General features: G+C 46.1%; 1 protein-coding gene across 8 annotated transcripts in view; it reads left to right on the top strand.

Annotated features, from left to right (window-relative positions):
• Nucleotides 1–631: 631 nt before the first annotated feature.
• Nucleotides 632–21,219, top strand: part of KIAA0232 (KIAA0232 ortholog) — a 96,652-nt gene continuing 76,064 nt past the window's right edge. For all 8 annotated transcript variants that reach the window (XM_074039388.1, XM_074039386.1, XM_074039387.1 and 5 more), the window contains exon 1: nt 632–746. The gene's annotated coding sequence lies outside the window, so the exon portion shown is untranslated. The remainder of the gene's footprint in view (nt 747–21,219) is intronic.

Below are 21,219 nucleotides of genomic sequence, written 5' to 3'. Positions count from 1 at the left end.
TTTTAAACCGCCTACTCCAGCCATCCCAGGACACGGCGAGGAGGGGGCGCGGACAGGTGGCGCGCGTGCCCGGGAAGGCGGGGGCTGCACCGGGCCGCGGGCGGGGCCGTGCACTCCGAGCCCCACTTCCCCAGCGCGGCCCGGGGGCGGGGCGCGGCGGCGGAGTTCGGGGGCTTCTGCCGAGGGCAATCCCACGTGCCCCTCTGCGGGAGGCGTCTCCTCTCCGACGCCCCGCACACGGGTGGGCTCCCGCTTCCTGCCTGCCCCCTCTACTGCCTGCCCTCTCTACTGCCTGCCCTCTCACCTCCCAGCGGCTTCCGCCGCCCCCGCCAGGCTGTACGGCGCGTCCCAGGCCCTAGACCCCCACCCACCAGGCACCAGCCCCGGCGTGTCCCCCGGAGTCTTCAGCCCGCGATCCACCGCCCGCGCGCGCCCGCGGCCCAGCCGGAGGGAGGGGCAAGGGAGGGGCCCGGCCGGCGCTGATGTAATCCCGGCACCCGGGCGGAAGGATATGGAGCGCGCCCCTGGTTGGCGGGGCGCTGAGGCCAGTTGCCGGGTAACGGAGCGGAGCGGCTCCCGGCGCGCCTCCTCCCGCCCTCCGCCGAGTGGCGCTGGGGCCGCCGCCGCCGCCGCTTTACGTAAGGCGCAGGCCAGGGCCGCCCTGCGCTCGGCAGCCGCCCGCAGCCCCTCGGATCCAGAGGAGAGGCGCCCCCGCCGGCCGCCGCGCCGCCCGGCAGCCTCGGCAGGTACCGCGGGCAGGAGGCGGGGAGGGAGGACGCGGGGCAGCCCCTCGGCCGGGTGGGCGCGGACCCAGGCAGGCCGGACGCTCGCCGCCGTGGGGCTCCGGGGCCAGCCCGAGGGAGGCCGGGCTGCCGCCGAAGGCTTCGGGGCCAGCCCGAGGGAGACCGGGCCGCCACCGGGGGCTCCGGGACCAGCCTAAGGGAGGCCGGGCCGCAGCCGATGGCTTCGGGACCAGCCTGAGGGAGACCGAGCCGCCGCCGGGGGCTCCGGGGGCAGCCTAAGGGAGGTCGGGCCGCCGCTGATGGCTCCGGGGCCAGCCTAAGGGAGACCGGGCCGCTGCTGATGGCTCCGGGGTCAGCCGAGGGAGGCCTGACCGGCTCCGACCCTGGTGGTTCCCAGGCGTGCGGATGAGCTGTGGGCCCTGGGACCCCCGCCTCGACCCCAGGACGCCGGGACCCCGGCTTGCAGCTTGTGCGCCCGGGTGGGCAGCGGACGATGAGTCCGCACAATGGGTTGCCGTCGGCTGCCTCCTGCCTGGGGCAGGTGTCGCCGCGCCGGGGCGGCTCTTTTGAGGGAGACGAGGCGGGGGTGCTTAGACTTGAGGATAGGACGCGGAGCCCCGAAAGCGGGCGCGGGAGGAAGGCTTCGGCCGGCGGGAGGCGTCCGGCGTCCCCGGCAGCGGGGTCAGGCCGGCAGGCTGGGCCGCTCGCTCGCGTCCCCTCCGTTCCCCTCCCCTCCAGCATTGTCCTTTTGGGGCCCCGGGAAGGGAAAACCGCGGGGCGGGGGAGGAGGGCAGCAGGCGGGCGGGGCCGGGAGGCCGGCTGAGCGACTGGCGCGTCGGCCTATGGCGCGGGGCGCGGCGCGGGGGGCGGGCCTGGCGGGCGGGGCCGGTGCGGCGCAAGGTTTGGCGAAGGTTACAGCTGAAGCTAGGAGTGACAGGCCCACAGTCACCCGTGCGCCGCCGGGCAGACCCCGGCGCAAGGAGCGCCCCGAGTTGCTGCGGAGCCTGATCTGCCTCCTTTCCAACAATACGTGTCTCCAGCCGGCATTTCTAGAGCTCTGCTTCTTCCCGCTGGAGAAACCAGTGTGTGTCATGTTGGAATGCTTCGTGTTGCCCTAGAATTCAGCTTGCATCTTGTGGTGCGCAGATGACAGGACCTGCCGAACTCTTGGTACAGACCCCTAAATCATGGCAGAACTGTCTTGATTTCTTTTTTGCCACCTTTCTGTTTTTGTCTTCTATAGGCAAGCCATGAAGACTTAACGCAGTTAAAAACGGGAGGGAGATTCAGCAGAGAGGAGGCATGCGAGATTCTTTGGAAAAAATACATAAATGTGATTCTTGCTAATAATTACCTGGGTTGGATACTTTGACTTACTGCTCAAGTTCCTAAGAAGGGATTTTACATTTCCGGGTCTTGTTTTAAAAACTGTTAGAAAGCTTGTGAGGGAGTAGGGACAAGTAGTTTTGATAACAGGCGATGCTGTGGATAAAACTGTACAGCAAAATGCCCAAGCTAGATTCTTCATGTGCAAAATAAGACCCGTTCCAGAACACTTTGACCATTTCATGGACTTAGAATTTAAAGGCAGGGGGAGGGGAGGGGGGAAATCTGTCACTGCATCCTCAAGGTCAGGTATTCTTCCATCAGTTATTTCGGATTGAACCATTCTTAAATAGGTCTCAGAATCTCCATGTCGCTTCCTTATGACGGAGCCTGTTTCCTAAATTGTGCCTTTGCATACCTATAGAAGCTCCTTTCAATTAATACATCTTATAACTCAGATTCAGTTGCTGTACTTGCCAAATAATGCATTTTTAATCAAAAAGTAGTTTACGGCTTCCATTTTGGATATAATGGTTTTTATGTAAGCCCGTTACATCAGTGATATGCCAGTTTTGAAACATTGAGGGGAGGGGAGAATATTACTTAGGTCCATGGGAAGTAGAATTCAAAGTGCAGGTGCTTTTTTGTTTGCTTTAAAGAAAAAGTATAGTTCTTTAACGACATTAACGTAAGTCAAATCTAACTGTTTTAAGGATAATTAGCTCGTTTTACAAGTTGCAAACATTTAAGAAGATTAGATGATTTTTTCTTTTTAGACAGAGTCTCTTTCTGTCGCCCAGGCTGGAGTGCAGTGGCACGATCTCGGTTCACTGCAACCTCTGCTCCCGGGTACAAGCGAGTCTCCTGCCTCAGCCTCCCGAGTCGCTGGGACTACAGGTGCGTGCCACCACACCCGGCTCATTTTTTGTATTCTTAGTAGAGACGGAGTTTCACCATGTTGACCAGGATAGTCTCGATCTCCTGACCTCGTGATCCGCCTGCCTCAGCCCCCCAAAGTGCTGGGATTACAGGCGTGAGCCACCGCGCCCAGCCGATGAGATGAATTTTTAACACTTCCAGTGATAATATAGGGTAATATAGCTAGCCTACTCTGTGCTTTATTGTATGGTAGCACTCTTCAAAAGAAATTAGATTGTTCTTGTTCTTTATTTTTCATTGTGTGGAAAAGTACTGAGCCTGGGCTTTGTCCTTGTTTTTGTAGCATTTGACTTGGCAGTTAATGGCTTGTGAGCTAGTTTCCTCATCTGTAAAATGGGAAGATTGATGACACCTGTTTCACAGAATAGTTGGGATGATCACGGGAGGGAAGACGTGAAATTTTGTCAACACTCCAACCCTTTTAAAATACTCGACTAGTGTAATTGTTAAAACCTCAGATTGCTTGCTTGGCTTGAAGCTTTTAACTTTGTTTTCAGGCTCCTCCCCACCCCTTCCTATCCATGCTTTGCCTGACTGCCAGAGTCATCTTTCCTGAGCTCAGATCTTGTCAGCCTCTGGCTCAGCAAGCTTCTAAGACTGCCTGTGGTTTGGACCTTAGAATTCAGAGATACCAGCCTCACAATGCAGGCTGCTCGCATTCTGGCCCCCAGTCATCTCTGTACTTTATCTTGTCCTCTTTGTCCCCTTTCCACACTGTCCAGTGTGAAACCAAGACTGCTCTTGGTTCTCTGAACATGCCAAGCTATTTCAGACCTTCTTTGCTTATATTCTTTTCTCTTATTGGAATGTCCTGTCTCACTCCCACTCAATCTTAAAGAGTATGTTAATAGAGTATATTTATTTTTATTTTTTCTGACCCTGGCTTAAGTCTCCACATGCAGTTTTTTGTTTGTTTATTTTTGAGGCAGGATCTTGCTCTATCACCCAGGCTTGGAGTGCAGTGGTGTGATCACGGCTCACTGTAGCCTCAACCTCCCAGGCTCAAGTGATCCTCACACCTCAGCCTCCTGAGCAGCTGGGACCACGGGCATGTACCACCATGCTCAGCTAATTAAAACAATTTTTATTTATAGAAATGGGGGTCTCCCTGTGTTGCCCAGGCTGATCTTGAACTCCTGGGCTCAAACAATCCTCCCATCTCAACCTCTCAAAGTGCTGGGATTACAAGCATGAGCCACCGCACAAGACCCAGATGAAGTATTTTTAATAAACATCAGTGCCAACAACAACATTAGAAAATGTAGTTTTACTATGTTGAATGTAGTTACTATTTAGAATATTTCTTTACAGTATTTTTGGCCTTTCACATAATCACATAATAAGTGGTATTTTATACAAAGTAAAAACTGTCATCTTTCCCATCTGTATCTAAACTTGTAGGGTCTAATGACATAGATTCAGCGCCTGCATTGTCATCGGCCCGTTTTTTGGGTAGAGGGAACCAGAGCACAAGGGTCAAAATATTCCTTATATTGGCCGGGCACAGTGGCTCACGCCTGTAATTCCAGCACTTTGGGAGGCCGAGGTGGGCAGATCATGAGGTCAAGAGATTGAGACCATCCTGGCCAATATGGTGAAACCCCATCTCTACTAAAAATACAAAAATTATCTGGGTGTGGTGGAGCACACTTATAGTCCCAGCTACTTGGGAGGCTGAGGCAGGAGAATCTCTTGAACCCGGGAAGTAGAGGTTGCAGTGAGCCAAGATGGTGCTACTGGACTCCAGCCTGGTGACAGAGCAAGACTCTCTCTCAAAAAAAAAAAAAAGTTCCTTATATTTGAAGTATAATTTAATTCCCAAGAGATTACATGTTTTTTCTTAAAAAAAATTTTTTTTTGGAGATTTATTGTATGCATCAAAAGCAATTGTGTTTGAGAGGGCTTCTTAAAAGAATATTAGAACTGGATTTGAAAGACTCAGGTTTGTTCTTGGCCGTGGACACGTTTGTTAAATCTCTCTTGGAAGTCAGTCTTCATTTGTGAACTGAGAACAGTTACTCCTTTTGCTCTGTAGTACATTTAAAGTGGCTATGCTTTGTGTACTGCACATCCTTACACAGATATAAGGTAACAAGGTATTTTGCTTTATAGCATTTTTGTCCTGCTTGTTACCCAGCCTGGAAATCTTCAGAGGTTTCCTTTCTTGACCAGATTTTTACCAGGTTTGCTTCCACGAGTCTTTTCCATCAGTCTTTCTCTTGACTCTTTCCTTTCCTGTTTCCTCTGCCCCTACCCTCCCTGAAGCTCTTACTCCTTTTGAAGATAGCTACTGTAGTCCTCCAACTGGCCTCTCTTTTTTCTGCTCTCTCCTCCTCTGTTCTGTTGCCAGAATTATTTAATATGCAAATCAAATCATATCATGGCTCCTCTCCCAAGTATACCCCAGAGGTTCTCAACATTTTCCCCTGTTCCATCACACCTGAGGGATATGGCAGTTTTGTTGGTAAGGTTATGTATGGGCTTTCTCCTCCAAAGATTTTTACCTTGGAAGTGCTACCACCCTCCTCCCCTGGTTGAGAATTAATGTTAAAGAGTTAGGAAATACTCTAAGATCTTTGCTGTCTGGCCTCATTCTTACTTTGAGCTTAATCTTTTATTGGATCTCTTCTTTTTCGTTTTTGTTTTTTTGAGACAGGGTCTTGCTCTGTCACTCATGCTGGAGTGCAGTGGTGCCCTCTTGGCTCACTGCAACTTCTACCTCCCTTCCTCCTCCTGCCTTGGCCTCCTTAGTAGCTGGGACTACAGGCATGTAACACCATGCCTGGCTAATGTTTGTATTTTTTGTAGAGATGGGGTTTTGCTCTGTTGCCCAGACTGGCCTCGAACTCCTGGCCTCAAGCAATCTGCCCGCCTTGACCTCCCAACGTACCGGGATTATAGGCGTGAACCACCACGCCCAGCCTGCATCTCTTCTTGTCACCTTATATTTCAACACAAGACCTCTGGCCACTTCCATTATTGGCAGACTACTCTGAAATATCCTTTCCACCTTTCTCTCTCTTTCTGAATCTTGGAGTCTTGGCTTAAATGCTGCTAACTCTACTTCTGTAATCTGATTTTCAGAATTAACTCATTATTTTTCTCTCACACAGTGCTAGCCTGATACCTCTACTTATCTATTTTTTCCTTATGACACTCTTGTTTATATACATGAAGGTTTTTCTTGGTTTATAAGCTCCTTGAGAGATATAGAGGAAAATCTTAATCATTGCTGATTTCCTCTAGTGTACAACATAGTCTTTTACATAGTACTCATTTGTTAAATGTTTGACTGAATTAACTCAGAATTTACAGTCTCTGATTTCAGGAGGAGAAGGATAGAGTTGGAATAACTTTGTATGAGAACTTCGTGAATCCACGTGACATACTCAGAACAGGGCCCAGCATATAGTAAGTGCTCAGTAAGTGGCAGCTTTTAGCTATTAATATGAACAGGTGGAGAGAACACTAGTGGTTGGATACATTGGTTGATTGTATATGCTAGTTTATTATGACAGTGTCCACATACTTATTTCTGGTGTGTGTGTAAATAAAAAAAAAGTCTCATTTTCTTTCTTTCTTTTTTTAATTTTTATTTTGAGACAGAATCTCATTCTGTCGCCCAGGCTGGAGTGCAGTGGCGCAATCTTGGCTCATTGCAAGCTCCGCCTCCCGGGTTCATGCCATTCTCCTGCCTCAGCCTCCCGAGTAGCTGGGAGTACAGGCACTTGCCACCGCGCCCAGCTAATTTTTTGTATTTTTAGTAGAGACAGGGTTTTACCATGTTAGCCTGGATGGTTTCGATCTCCTGACCTCGTGATCCACCCACCTTGGCCTCCCAAAGAGCTGAGATTACAGGCCTTAGTCACCGCACCCGGCCTTTGATTTTGTTTTTTTTTTTTTTTTCCTTTTGAGACCAAGTCTTGCTCTGTCGCCCAGGCTGGAATGCAGTGGCGTGATCTTGGCTCACTGCAACTTCTGCCTCGTGGGTTCAAGTGACTCTCCTGCCTCAGACTGCCCAGTAGCTGGGATTACAAGCACGTGCCACCATACCCAGCTAATTTTTGTATTTTTTAGTAGAGACGGGTTTCACCTTGTTGGCCAGGCTGGTCTTGAACTCCTGACCTCATGATCTGCCCATCTTGGCCTCCCAAAGTGCTGGGATTACAGGTGTTGAGCCACCACGCCTGGCCAGTCATCTCATTTTCAACTTGTACCTATGTTCTTTCATTAATTTTGTGAGTAAGTTGGAGAGGGCTTTTGCATAAACAGATTCATGATAGTGGTCCTAAATTATTCTGAAGACAGGCAAACCTGTCTATAGATGAGCAGGTTTTTTGCATATGGCTTAAGAAAGTCTGGAGAATTGGCCAGGCATGCTGGCTCGCCTGTAATTGCAGCACTTTGGGAAAGCAAGGTGGGAGGATTGCTTGAGCCTAGGAGTTTGAGATGTGCCTGGGCAACATGGTAAAACCCTGTTTCTACAAAAAAATTTTAAAAATTAGCCAGGTGTGGTGGCACATGTCTGTAGTCCCAGCTACTTAGGAGGCTGAGGCAGGAGGATCACTTGAGCCCAGGAGATCAGGGCTTCAGTGAGCCATGATTGCACCACTGGACTCCAGCCTGGGTGACTGAGCGAGACCCTGTCTTAAAAAAAAAGTGGAAAATAGAAATTGTCAAATTTTACAGTATACAGTATGTTATTTTCAGGAAAGTTAATGTTTTCACTTTAATCTTACATCTGGTTCTATACATTAAGCAGTAGGAACCTCCTGTTTGGCGTTTGGAATGACTGTTGAAATTCTGTTTCTGACATCTTCCCCAAGTGCTTCCATGTTGCTAGGCTTTCTACATATCTGTCTCTTCCTCACCGTTGCCCCTGGTTGAATAGGGAGAAGATAAGGAAAACCAGCTATAATTATTTCAAAATTGTTTGCCCAGTTTGGAGATTTTTTGAAGCCCTTCCTTTTTTTATTTAATTTTTTTTTAATTAAAAAAGGTTTTTTTTGTTTTGTTTTGTTTTTTTTTGAGACAGAGTCTGACTCTGTCACCCAGGCTGGAGTGCAGTGGTGCGATCACAGCTCACTACAGCCAGGACCTCCTGGGCTCAAGTGGTCCTCCGGCCTCAGCTGGGACTGCACGCTCATGCCACCACTCCTGGCTAATTTTTCTTCTTTTGTAGAGACAGGGTATTGCCATGTTGCCCAGGCTGATCTCAAACTCGTGGCCTCAAGCAATCCTCCTGCCTTGGCCTCTCAAAGTGCTGGGACTGTGGGTATGAGCCACCATGTCCAGGCAAGCCCTTGATTTTCTTAGATGTCTGATTAATATGTTGCTCCTTGCTAGCATTTTCCCTGAATATTTTAATGGAGAGAAAGTTGAAATAGAGTAGACACGTTTTTAATTCTTTCTTTGGTTGTTTTCCTTGCCACTGCTTTCTTTGGTTACCATCATAGATAATTGAGTCCTGATTGTATTTTTCTTAATCTTTTGCCAGTACCATCTGAAGGAGTTTCTTTTTTTATATACTTTTTTTTTTTTTTTTTTTTTTTTTTGAGGCAGTCTTGCTCTGTTGCCCAGGCTGGAGGCACAATCTTGGCTGACTCTAACCTCCACCTCCCGGGTTCAAGCGATTCTCCTGCCTCAGCCTCCTGAGTACCTGGGACTACAGGCGTGTGCCACCATGCCCGGATAATCTTTTGTATTTTTAGTAGAGATGGGTTTTTGCCATGTTGCCCAGGCTGGTCTCAAACTCCTGAGCTCAGGCAGTCTGCCCGCCTTGGCCTCCCAAAGTGTTGGATTACAGGCGTAAGCCACCGTGCCTGGCCTGTTTTTATATAAAGTTTAAATTAGTTTAAATTAAATTTGTTAAAGTATATTTTGTATGATTTGCCAAAACATTGGAATATAAGAGCTGTTATAAAGCCCTTTTTTTTTTTTTTTTCCAAGACAGGGTCTCATTCTGTCACCCAGACCAGAGTGCAGTGGCACATTTATGGCTCACTGTAGCCTTGGCCTCCCAGGCTCAATTGATCCTCCCACCTCAGCTTCCCGAGTAACTGAGACTACAGTTGTGCGCCACCACACCCAGCTAATTTTTAAATTTTTTGTAGAGATGAGGTTTTAACACGTTACCCAGGCTGTTCTGGAACTCCTGAACTCAAGCAATGCTCCTGCCTCCACCTCCCAAAATGCTGAGATTACAGGCGTAAACCACTATGCCTGGACTCAAGTCAATTTTTTAACATGAACATTAAGTCTCTTTCTTCATCTCCCTTCCCATCCTGTACTCATCTTCCCTTGAAGACCACAGATAAATTGTAAAAACTGGAATCATGGTAAAGAGTGTTTTTATGTCATTATTTAAACAAACACTGACCTTTGTATCTTGGAATGCTTTCCGTATCAGACATACAGATTGATATGGGTTGGCTGTGTCCCCACCCAAATCTCATCTTGAATTCCCACATGTTGTGGGAGGGACCCGGTGGGAAGTGATTGAATCATGGGGGCAGGTCTTTCCCATGCTGTTCTCATGATAATGAATAAGTCTCATGAGATTTGATGGTTTTAAAAAGGGGAGTTTCCCTGCATAAACTCTCCTCTTTTGACTGTCACCATCCATGTAAGATGTGACTTTGCTCCTCTTTGCCTTCCGCCATGATTGTGAGGCCTCCCTAGCCATGTGGAACTGTAAGTCAATTAATCCTCTTTCCTTTCTAAATTACCCAGTCTTGGGTATGTCTTTATCAGCGGTATGAAAACAGACTAATACCCAGATCTACTTCAGGTACAGATTTGCTTTACCATGTTCTTTTTTTAATGTGCCTAGTATTACCTTGTGTGAAGGTGCCTGAATTTATTTAATTAGTTGATATGAAAAGTTTCCAGGCGGCAGGGCGCGGTGGCTCAAGCCTGTAATCCCAGCACTTTGGGAGGCCGAGACGGGCGGATCACGAGGTCGGGAGATCGAGACCATCCTGGTTAACACGGTGAAACCCCGTCTCTACTAAAAAATACAAAAAACTAGCCGGGCGAGGTGGCGGGCGCCTGTAGTCCCAGCTACTCGGGAGGCTGAGGCAGGAGAATGGCGTAAACCCGGGAGGCGGAGCTTGCAGTGAGCTGAGATCCGGCCACTGCACTCCAGCCTGGGTGACAAAGCGAGACTCCGTCTCAAAAAAAAAAAAAAAAAAAAAAAAAAGTTTCCAGGTTTTTGTTATTTGTAACACAGTGCTACACTAAACATTTTTGTACATATGTCATAGTGAACTTTCATGAGTAACCACCTTACCCTCAGCAGCCTTAAAGAAAATTGACCAACAAGTTTCTAACTGCTCTGAATAATCATTTGTCATGTTAAAAATTTTCTTGGTAGCTATATTAGTTTTACTACTTTCATTAAGGCTGGATCTTTTGTTCTCTGAAGTAGTCCTGTGATATAATTTCATACAAATAAGGAAGCCCAGATTTTTTATGTTGCACATAGAATATTAGGTTCATAAAGTTTATAAAGGCACAGGGTTGGCTTTATGAGCCTGTAATTGTATCATACAGGGCCCTTGCTTGGTTCAGTGATCTGCTGTTGTAGTTGTAGTTTGATATTCTTTGTTTTTTTTTTTTTTTTTTGAGACGGAGTCTCGCTCTGTCACCCAGGCTGTACTGCAGTGGCACAATCTCGGCTCACAGCAAGCTCCACCTCCTGGGTTCACGCCATTCTCCCGCCTCAGCCTCCCGAGTAGCTGGGACCACAGGTGCCCGCCACCACACCAGGCTAATGTTTTTGCATTTTTAGTAGAGACGGGGTTTCACTGTGTTAGCCAGAATGGTTTCCATCTCCTGACCTTGTGATCCACCTGCCTCAGCCTCCCAAAGTGCTGGGATTACAGGTGTGAGCCACCACGCCCGGCTGTTCTTAGTTATTGTTGAACTCAGAACCCACATTATTGTTCTGCATTGGGTCCCACAAATTTTGTAGCCAGTCCTATAAAGACTTCATAAAAACTCGTAGTAAGAACCCCTCATCCTCTCACCTCCTACCCCTATTCCCTGTGAGTGACTACCATTAACATTACCTAATGTTAACTAATTAACTAATTACCGTTAGTTAATCCACTTGGGGACTTTTTAGAATATGTGTATAAACAACATTGCATATTATACTTGAGCCATTAAAAAAAAGAAAAAACTATTTATTTGAAATTCACACAGAGTCTGTGTATTTTCCTGAAACACTCCATAATGGATCAAGAATACTACAGACTTTCAGAAAATAGAGACTCTAAAAAACTTAGCCTTAAGAAGTTGGTACTGAACTGTAGTTTTAGATTTTGGTTTGTTTTTGAAAAAGTATGCTTAACTTGAAGCTTTAGCGAAACAGCCTAAGTTTCAGTGTTAAGATAGCTATCTCTGAGATTTCACCTTCTAAAATGAAGTAAAACCTTAAGCTCATCATAGGTGAGTCAGGAATGAAAATAAAGTTTGTTCATCAATCAGGTTCAATTGAATAAGGGATTTGCCAGGATTATTTGGTGCTGTCTTAAAAAGTGGTTAGAATTCTTGGTGAAGTAAAAGGGCTAAGGATTCTTAGAAGTAGCTGCAGAAAATGGATAAGAGGAGAGTGAGCTAACACTGGCTAACAGTTCTATCTGTTAGGGCATGGTGTTAAGGACCTTAGATAAACCATTTCATTTAAGCCTCCTAACAACTCTGAGGGAGATGGGATGATTGTCATTTTACAAATGAGGAATCTACAACTCAGGGAGATCCCAAAAAACTTCCCTGTGGTCACAGGTAACATATGGCAGAGCAGGAGCCCAGACTTCCGTCCTTCCAACTTAAAGTTCATGTTCTTTCCACTGCCCTACTCTACCTAGAGATTTATTCATTCACAAAATATTGGTTGACTGCCTACAGTGGGCTAGGTACAAATGCCAGGATGAATTAGACATCCAGGAGGTTTACTGGGGAATAAGGGTAAGGTGAGAAGAAGCAGGAGTAGTATGTAGTAAAAGCCTTTTGACTTCCACTCGGTCTGATTCCTGTGAAAGGAGAGAGGAGCAGAATAGTGGGTAGGAACAGCCTCAGATCACTGTACAGTTCTGAGAAAGTCTTGACCAAGCTGATAGGGAATTCTCATGCGGAAGCCGTGCATCCTTCTCCAGGCAGAAAGGCCTGAGTCTGTTATCCCTTTTGGATTCAACCATTAGTTGGGGGCAGCCTGATGGAAGCATGGCTTGGTGTCAGTGCTGTTGCGACTCTGAACATGTAGCAACCTGAGGCTGTCAGCTTGGTTTCCTGTAGCAGCTTCTCTTGAAGGGCGATCTGAGCAGGGCACCTTCACAGTAGCTGCACACGGTCCTGTCCTGGTGTGTTTGAGTAGAAAGACTGATAGTACAAATAAGCAAGTAGATGCATATATGAAGTGAAAAATTAGTGCCAAGGGGAAAAACAGAGCAGAAGATGGGGTGTTGCGTTGTATGTGGTGGACAAGGAAAGCCTCTGTTGACTCTTGAGCGGAGACCTGAAGAGTAAGAAAGAAAGATGGTGGAGACACCTGAGGAGCAGAGCATTTCAAGGGGTAAGGGAGAGCAGTGAAAGACCTTGGTTCTGCCTCCATGATGAAGGTCCACCTAAGAGGGTTTGCTGGTGGCTGAGATGTGGGATGTGAGAGGAGGAGCCATTGTAGTGTGGAGTTGCCCTTTACTGACATGAGGAAGGTCATGGCAAGGGTAATGGTGGTGAGAAATCCGGGTTGTGTTGTTTGGCTTTAGACAAGTTATAAGTTTGAGATGCCAGTTAGATACCTCCTTGTCTAGTAGCTTAGTAGCATTAGAATTCTGGAATTAAGGAGAAAGAAGCAGGGTAGAGGGAAAGGGTGGAGCAGTGTCTGCATAGGTGGCATTTATAATCATGGGACTAGAAGAGGTAAGCCAGGATTGTGCTGTTAAATAAGGCAGACACAAGCCACATGTGGCTTTTGAACTTTGCATGTGGCTAATCTGAATTGAGATGTGCTGTGTCAAATACACACCAGATGCCGAAGACGTTGTGAGAAATTACAATGTAAAATATATCATTAATAATCTTTTACCTTCATTATATTTGGAGTGATATTATTTTGGAAATATTGGGTTAAATCAAACATATTATTAAAGTTAATTTCACCTGTTTCTTTTTTAATATTGCTACTAGAAAATATATTTATTTATTTTTGAGCTAAGGCATCACTCTGTCACCTAGGCTGGAGTTTGGTGGTACATTCACAGCTTCTTGCAGCCTTGGTCTCCCAGGCTCAAGTAGTCCTCTCACTTCAGCCTCCTGAGTAGCTGGAACTATAGGCATGCGCCGCTGCATCCAGCTAATTTACTTTTCTGTTGAGACTGGGTCTCACTATGTTGCCCAGGCTGAGCTTGAACTCTGGTCTCATGCAATCTGCCTGCCTTGGCCTCCACAAGTGCTGGGATTACAGGAATGAACCACTGCACTTGGCCTAGAAAATTTTAATTACATACATGACTGGCATTATTTTGCTGTTGGAGGCACTGGTGGAGGAAGTGAATGGAAATAGAGAAGTCCAAGGACAGAGCGTGGAAAGCTGGGAGGAGGAGGAGCAGCCAGCAGAGGAGCCAGAGAGGGTGTGGACTGGGTGAGGAGAGGAGGATGAGAGGTGTGGTTTGTGTTAAGTGAGCTGCACTAAAAGTTCTTTAGAACTTGAGTAAAAGGAAGGAAAGTATCAGAAACTAGGTCTACTTAATATGTAGTATGTGGAATTGGTTATTCATAGAAGTGAACGAGTCCTGGAAATGGTCTGTAGGATCAGGATAGGGTCGGGATCCTTCCTTATATTGTGTTTTGTTTTGTTTTGTTTTGTTTTGTTTGTTTGTTGGTTTTTTAGAGACAGAGTCTTGCTCTGTCATCCAGGTTGGAGTGCAGTGGCACAACCTCAGCTCACTGCAGCCTCTGCCTCCTGGGTTCAAGTGATTCTTATGTCTCAGCCTCCCAAGTCACTGGGACTACAGGCGTGTGCCACCACCCCTGGCTAATTTTTGTATTTTTAATAGAGACAGCATTTTGCCATGTTGGTCAGGCTGGCCTCAAACTCCTGACCTCAGGTAATCTGCCTGCCTTGGCCTCCCAAAGTGCTGGGATTGCAGGCGTGAACCACTGCACCTGACCATATTTTTCTTTTTTAAGTGATTTTCATGCCACTTGTTTAAAGAAAGCTCTAACGTAGCCTAACTGAGGAATCAGTCATGATAGTAGAAAAGAAAGCACACATTTATAAGATTTGACACAGTTAGTGCAAGAAGGTGACTCTTACAGCCCTTAAAACTTTGGTCACAGGGTTTTCTTTCATCTTGTAATCTTCACTGAGTAATAACTACCATGAGAATATCTTACCTTCCTTTTGCCATTTCTGAGCTCATAGGGTTTCTTTGAGAATGTTCAAGTAGGCTCCTTGAGTGGACTTAGCTACCATGATAGGAGGGCTTTGTTTCCATTCTTGGTTTTCTGGTTTATATGTTGGTCATGTGGTTACGTTAGTCAGCATCCTTTGGCATTGCCTTCTGTCCTGATCATCTCATAGAGTACAGGAACAGACTTAGGGACATTTACTGACAGCGGTCAGTTGGAGAGCCTTCCTCATGCAGCACGGCGGCTTCTTTTTAATATGTTGGTCGCTATATCCGTGTAGTGTCAGGCAGATTTTTTTTTCTTTAGACATTATACTTTTTTCCTCTGTATTTTATTATTTCATTTCCCAAAAAACACACTTGCACATTTAAGAGCAGTGTTTTAACAGTTTTCTCCCAAGCCATGAGATAGAAACTGTCGTGGAAACTGAAGCTCCTCTGAGTGGAACTTGCATGGGCCTTTCCAGGGTGGGCAAAAGATGACGTTGGAAAGGATCAGGTAGCACCCTGCGTTTTGCCGTTGGCTAAAGTGGGGTCAGAGCTGGTTGCCATTTTCTCTCTGTCTTGAGGTTCAGGCCTGTCATCTTCTTAAAATGCCTCCAGGCCTGTTGGGACAGTGAATAGTAATGGCCAAACTAAAAACTTTAAGGGTATTATAGGCTAAATGCAGGGAAAAAGGCTTTGCTTTAACCCTCAGCAAATGTATAAAGAGGGCCGGGTGTGGTGGCTCACATCCGTAATCCCAGCACTTTGGGAGGCCAAGATGGGAGGATTGCTTGAGTCCAGGAGTTCGGGACCGGCCTGGGCAACATAGCAAGATCCCATTTCTTAAAAAAAAAACAAAAAATAAAAGCTTAGCTGGGTGTAGTGGTGTATGCCTATAGTCCCAGCTACCTGGGGGGCTGAGGTGGGAGAATTGCTTCAGCCCAGGAATTCTAGGCTACAGTGAGCCATGATTGCACTACTGTGCTCCAGCTAGCCTGGGTGACAGAGCCAGACTGTGCCTCTCAAAAAAAAGAAAAGAAAAGAAATTGTGTGAAGGAAAGGCTACAAGTTAGACGAGGAGTGAATAGTATGATGGAAAGGGCACCAGCTTTGGAGATAGGGCACATACCTGGTGGCCCTGGTTTTGACTCTCCACGGGACCCTGAATACCTGTCTAAATTTCTTAATCCATGAAATGGAAGGTTTGGCTTAGTTCATGCTTTTTTATGTGAAAGCAGCATTTGATGCTGAGTAGGTGCTCAGATGTTGATTAAATGAACAAGGGATAAAATAATTATAGAGAGCCTAGGCACTTCAGGCATGAGCCAGGGATCAAGGTGATGGGGAGATGGGTATTGGCCACCCCTGCTCCTCACCTGTCCCACGTTCACCTGTGTAGCGTAGCATTGGCATCTACTACTTTAAGACATGTTTGAACAACACTAGATTAGATGATCTCTTTCTAAGCTTAAATATGTCATGCTTTTGATGCTGACACCAACCCTTCTCTTTCTTCTCACTTACGTGCTTTATTTTTGAGACAGGGTCTCGCTGTCGCACAGGCTGGAGCGTGGGGGCATGATCATCGCTCACTGCACCCTTGACCTCCAGGGCTCAAACGAGCCTCGCACCTCAACCTTCTGAGTCTCTTGGACTACAAGCATGTGACATTATGCCAGATTATTTATTTATTTTTTTGTAGAGATGAAGTCTCCCTGTGTTGTCCAGGTTGGTCTCAAACTCCTGGGCTCAAGCCATCCTCCTGCCTCAGCCTCCCAAAATGCTGGGAGAGCCACGATGCCCAGCTTCTGTGTCCTATTTACTAAGATAAAAGTTGCACGAGAATAAATGCAGTTTCTTCAGGTGTAGGGGAGGAAGTCAGAGGTGCTGTGTTTGTTTCCTAGGGATGCTATAACGAAGTACCACAAACTTTGATGGATGGCTTGTAACAACAGAAGTGTATCTTCTCACAGTTCTGGAGGCCAGAAGTCCAAAATCCAAGTGTTGGCAGGGCTGATTCCTTCCGGAGGTTCTGAGAGAGAACTTGGTCTATGCCCCTCTCTTAGCGTCTGGTGGTTATTGGCAATACTTGGCATTTCTTGGTTTGCATTGGTACATTACTGCAGTCCCCGCATTTGTCTTCATGTGGGATTCTCCCCTGTGTGTCTCTGTGTGAATTTTCCTCCTCTTATAAGGACATCAGATCAATGAATTTAAGTCTCATCCAATTTAGGTGGCTCATAATCCAGTATGACCTCATTTTAACTTCATTACATTTTCGCAGACACTATTTTCAAATAAGGTAATGTTCACAGGTGATGGAGTAAGGACTTGAACATATCCTTTTTGAAGGAGACAGTTCAGTCCACAGCAGGTGTTAAAGTTGGGGGTAAACAATGTCTTAAAAATTGTGACTCATGGCCGGGCACAGTAGCTCATGCCTGTAATCCCAGCACTTTGGGAGGCTGAGGCGGGCGGATCACAAGGTCAGGAGATCGAGACCATCCTGGCTAACATGGTGAAACTCCGTCTCTACTAAAAATACAAAAAAAAAAATTAGCCGAGCATGGTGGCGGCCGCCTGTAGTCCCAGCTACTTGGGAGACTGAGGCAGGAGAATGGCGTGAACCCAGGAGGCGGAGCTTGCAGTGAGCCAAGAGATCGCGCCACTGCACTCCAGCCTGGGCAACAGAGCGAGACTCCGTCTCAAAAAAAAAAAAAAATTGTGACTCATTTCCTCAAATTCATCTCTTTTCATTAGAGCCAGGTCTGTCAGAGGAATTGGGATGAAACAAACCGAAAATTCACGTCTACTAGGAAGTATCGATTTGGCCTCAAGTTAAAATGGTGGATGGCATCACCTTAGACTATATAACTATTAGAAAGACTCTTATAGAGACTAAGAATTCTGTTTTTTACACATCGGGTTTTTGCTTTGAGATTAGTTGTTTCTTTTTTGTTTGTTTGTTTTTTGAGATGGAGCCTCGCTCTGTTGCCAGGCTGGAGTGAAGTGGTGTGATCTCGACTCACTGCAACCTCTGCCTCCCAGGTTCATGCCGTTCTCCTGCCTCAGCCTCCCGAGTAGCTGGGACTACAGGTGCCTGTCACCACACCTGGCTAATTTTTGTATTTTTAGTAGAGACGGGGTTTCACCATGTTGGCCAGGATAGTCTCCTTCTCCTGACCTCATGATCCCCCCGCCTCGGCCTCCCAAAGTACTTGGATTACAGGCGTGAGCCACTCCGCCTGGCTGGCTTTTGTTTTGCATATGCTCTGTTTTCTTTTTCTTTCTTTTTTTTTTTTTTGAGATGGAGTCTCACTCTGTTGCCCCGGCTAGAGTGCAATGGCATGATCTTGGCTCACTGCAACCTCCATCTCCCGAGTTCAAGTGATTCTCCTGCCTCAGCCTCCTGAGTAGCTGGCATTACAGGTGCCCGCCACCATATTCTGCTAATTTTTGTATTTTTAGTACAGATGGAATTTCACCATGTTTGCCAGGCTGGTCTCGAACTCCTGACCTCAGGTGATCCGCCGGCCTTGGCTTCCTAAAGTGCTGAACCATCGTGCCTGGACTTACATATGCTCTATTTTCTTGATGTGTTCTGATTTTATTATATTTGAAAATTTGGGGCCGGGTGTGGTGGTTCATGCCTGTAATCCCAGCACTTTGGGAGGCCAAGGTGGGCGGATCACCTGAGGTCGGGAGTTCAAGACCAGCCTGACCAACATGGAGAAACCCCATCTCTACTAAAAATACAAAATTAGCTGGGCGTGGTGGCGCACACCTGTAATCCCAGCTACTCAGGAGGCTGAGGCAGGAGAATTGCTTGAACCCGGGAGGCGGAGGTTGCAGTGAGCCACGATAGCACCACTGCACTCCAGCCTGGGCGACAGAGGGAGACTCCATCTCAAAAAAAAAAAAAAGAGAAAATTTGGAGGAAAAGACCTTGCTCATTATATTTGTTTGAATTCTGTAAATGAAGTAAGCAGAATGGCAGAAATGTCATTTGGTAACATTTTATATAGTTTTGGGTCACACAGAAGATGCAGAGCCAGGTTGGCTCCTGGGCTCATCACTGTGAAAGGTTATGTTAGGGGGGTGATACCAAGAGCCCCGTTAGGAAGGGCAGGCAGGTTCTTAAGGGTTTGTTCAGTTCAGCAGTGCTTTTCCAACAGCTTATTAACATGGAGTGTAGTGGGAATACAAATATAAGTATAGACAGAGTTCTTGATAATTTGGTCATAGGATAATTTGTAATTTTCTTAGTTTGTAGAAAATTAAGTTCAGCAGCTGGGTATTGAACCAGGATGTGGAATTATCACCATTTCTCCAAATCTTGATGTGTTAGACCTGTTGTGTCCAGTAGAACTTTGTTTGATAATGGAAATGTTCACTGTCTTTTCTCTTCAGTATGCACTGGCTACATGGGGTCATTAACACTTGAAATGTGGCTTGTGCCATTAAAGAACTGAATTTTCAATTTTATTTAATTTTAATTATTTTAAATGTAAATAGTCACTAGTGGCTACCATATTCATTGGACAGTGCAGTTCTAGAGATTCAGTTCACTTTTGTTCAATTCACCTTTGTTCAAAGAATAAGTGGATAGTGGTTGTAAGAGACTGAAAAGATGCTACTAGGCCAGGCGTGGTGGCTCATGCTTGTAATTCTGGCCCTTTGGGAGGCTGAGGTAGGAGGATTGCTTGAGCCTAGGAGTTCGTGACCAGCCTGAGCAACGTAGTGCAACCCTGTCTCTACCAAAGAAAAAAGCTGGACTTGATGGCCACACACTTGTTGTCGTAGCTACTCTGGAGGCTGAGGTGGGAGGATTGCTTGAGCCCAGGAGTTCCAAGCTGCAGTGAGCTATGATCACTCTACTGTACTCCAGACTGGGTGACAGGACAAAAGGGAAAAAAAAGAGAAAGGTGCTATTAAGTGACTTACAGTGCTTAGGACTTTAATTAGCATATCCATGTTTTTAAATGTAGAACATAGGGTTTTCATAAAGTAGAAATGTGGATTCTGGTTTATTTGCAGTACAAAGAAAAATACAAGGCCTTCGAGGATGGTCATTTTGTGCATGTGCTGAAATCACATTCTTTTAGCTTTGGAAGTTATTTGTAAACATGCCACCATTACCTTCCAGATTAAGTTTGTGTCCCTCGCTGTGTATTGCACATAGTAAATACCCGCTAAATGCTGGTGGTTTCTGCTGTTTATATGCAGTAAAGGGGCCCTTGATCCTGAGAGGGCTGTTAGTTCCTTCATGAGTGTCACAAGTTGGGTTCTCTGGGAAGGCGGGAACTTTGGGAAGCAGATGCAGACAGTTTAGCATGCAGAATGTTGATTAGGGCTTGTCTGTAGGGTCCAGACTCAGGGAATGGAGAAGTTGAGCTACGTTGCATGCCCAATTATAGCATGGCCTTGGCCAACCCCGTTAGAATAGCCCTTTGGAGCTGTCCTGGGTTGGGCTGGATAGCCAGGCCTGTACACTCTCCCTGTCAGTCAGGGTGACTTGCCTGGAAGAGGGCAAGATGTCGGGTGAGGCAGTTCTCTGTAGCCACAGCAGTACTTGAAGGGGCTGACGGAGCAGTCTGGGTCCTTCAGTTGAGGGTCTGGGTTGTACATCACAGCGTGCCACAGTTGGACAATATTTTTCTTAGAAATTTTTTTGATTGATTTCATTTGACTCATTGATTGACCTTCTGGAGAAATATGGGGTAAGTCTCTTCCTCTTTCTCTGTGACTCTTCTTGACTCCCCCACCCCACCTCCCTACTTACTAAATAACTGTGTGTGTGTGTCTTATGTATGAACAGAGTTACAGTGCACAATTAGCCTTTTCTTCTGGTGGAAGCTGACTCCAACCAGAATGCTTCATCTTTACCTCTTCCCCAAGGACATAAAAACAGAAAGGGGATTTTGCTATAACATAGAATACAGAGTGGTGATTCAGGTGTAGAGCAAGGTGTGGTATGTTGATGATGTAAGGAGCACAGAAGAATGAAATTAATTGGTATGAAGTTCTCTCAAGGAAGGAAAGAATGACAGAAGGTGGAAAGAAGAGTAATAGTCAAATATGAGTGCGTATAGCTGGGAACAGTGGCTCATGCTTATAATCCCAGCACTTTAGGTGGCTGAGATGGAAGGATCACTTGAGGTCAAGAGTTCAAGACCAGCCTAGGCAACATACTGGGCATACTTGAGCAACATACTCCATCTCGACCAAAAAAAAAAAAAAAAAAAAATTTAGCCAGGTTTGGTGGGTGCACGCCTGTAGTCCCAGCTACTGTGGTGGGTGAGGTGGGAGGATCACTTAAACCCAGGAGTTCTAGGCTGTAGTAAGCTATGATTGTACCACTGCACGCCCAGCCTGGATAACAGAAGAATACCTTATCTCTTGAAAAAAATAAAAATGAGTGCATATATATATATGTGGACTTTCTCATATAAATTGAAGCCCAGATCCCTTAAGTTCAAATGGAAATATGCCATGAGTACTTGGAAATATAGACTGAGAAGACAAGGTAAGAGAAAGATTTGTAGGGGGTGACTTTATACATTACACAAATCTTTGACGTTATCAAACATGAATGTCAAACATTGAAACATGAATGTTCAAGGGCCTGCAACACGGCTCTCAAGTTATATAGTTACTGGTAGTTAGGTAATAGTTGGAAGATTCCAATAGTTATGTAGTTACTGGTAGTTAGAAAATACTTGAAAGATTCATTTGCATAAGATTACCCTGATTAAAATTTCAAATATAATAATTTCTTTCTTTCTAGAGTTGTCTAATTTCATATTCACTTA

This window comes from Macaca fascicularis, chromosome 5, assembly GCF_037993035.2.
Source record: "Macaca fascicularis isolate 582-1 chromosome 5, T2T-MFA8v1.1".
Taxonomy (NCBI): domain Eukaryota; kingdom Metazoa; phylum Chordata; class Mammalia; order Primates; family Cercopithecidae; genus Macaca; species Macaca fascicularis.
The sequence above is the reverse complement of the archived record's forward strand: the minus strand, read 5'-3'. Positions and strand labels throughout refer to the sequence as shown.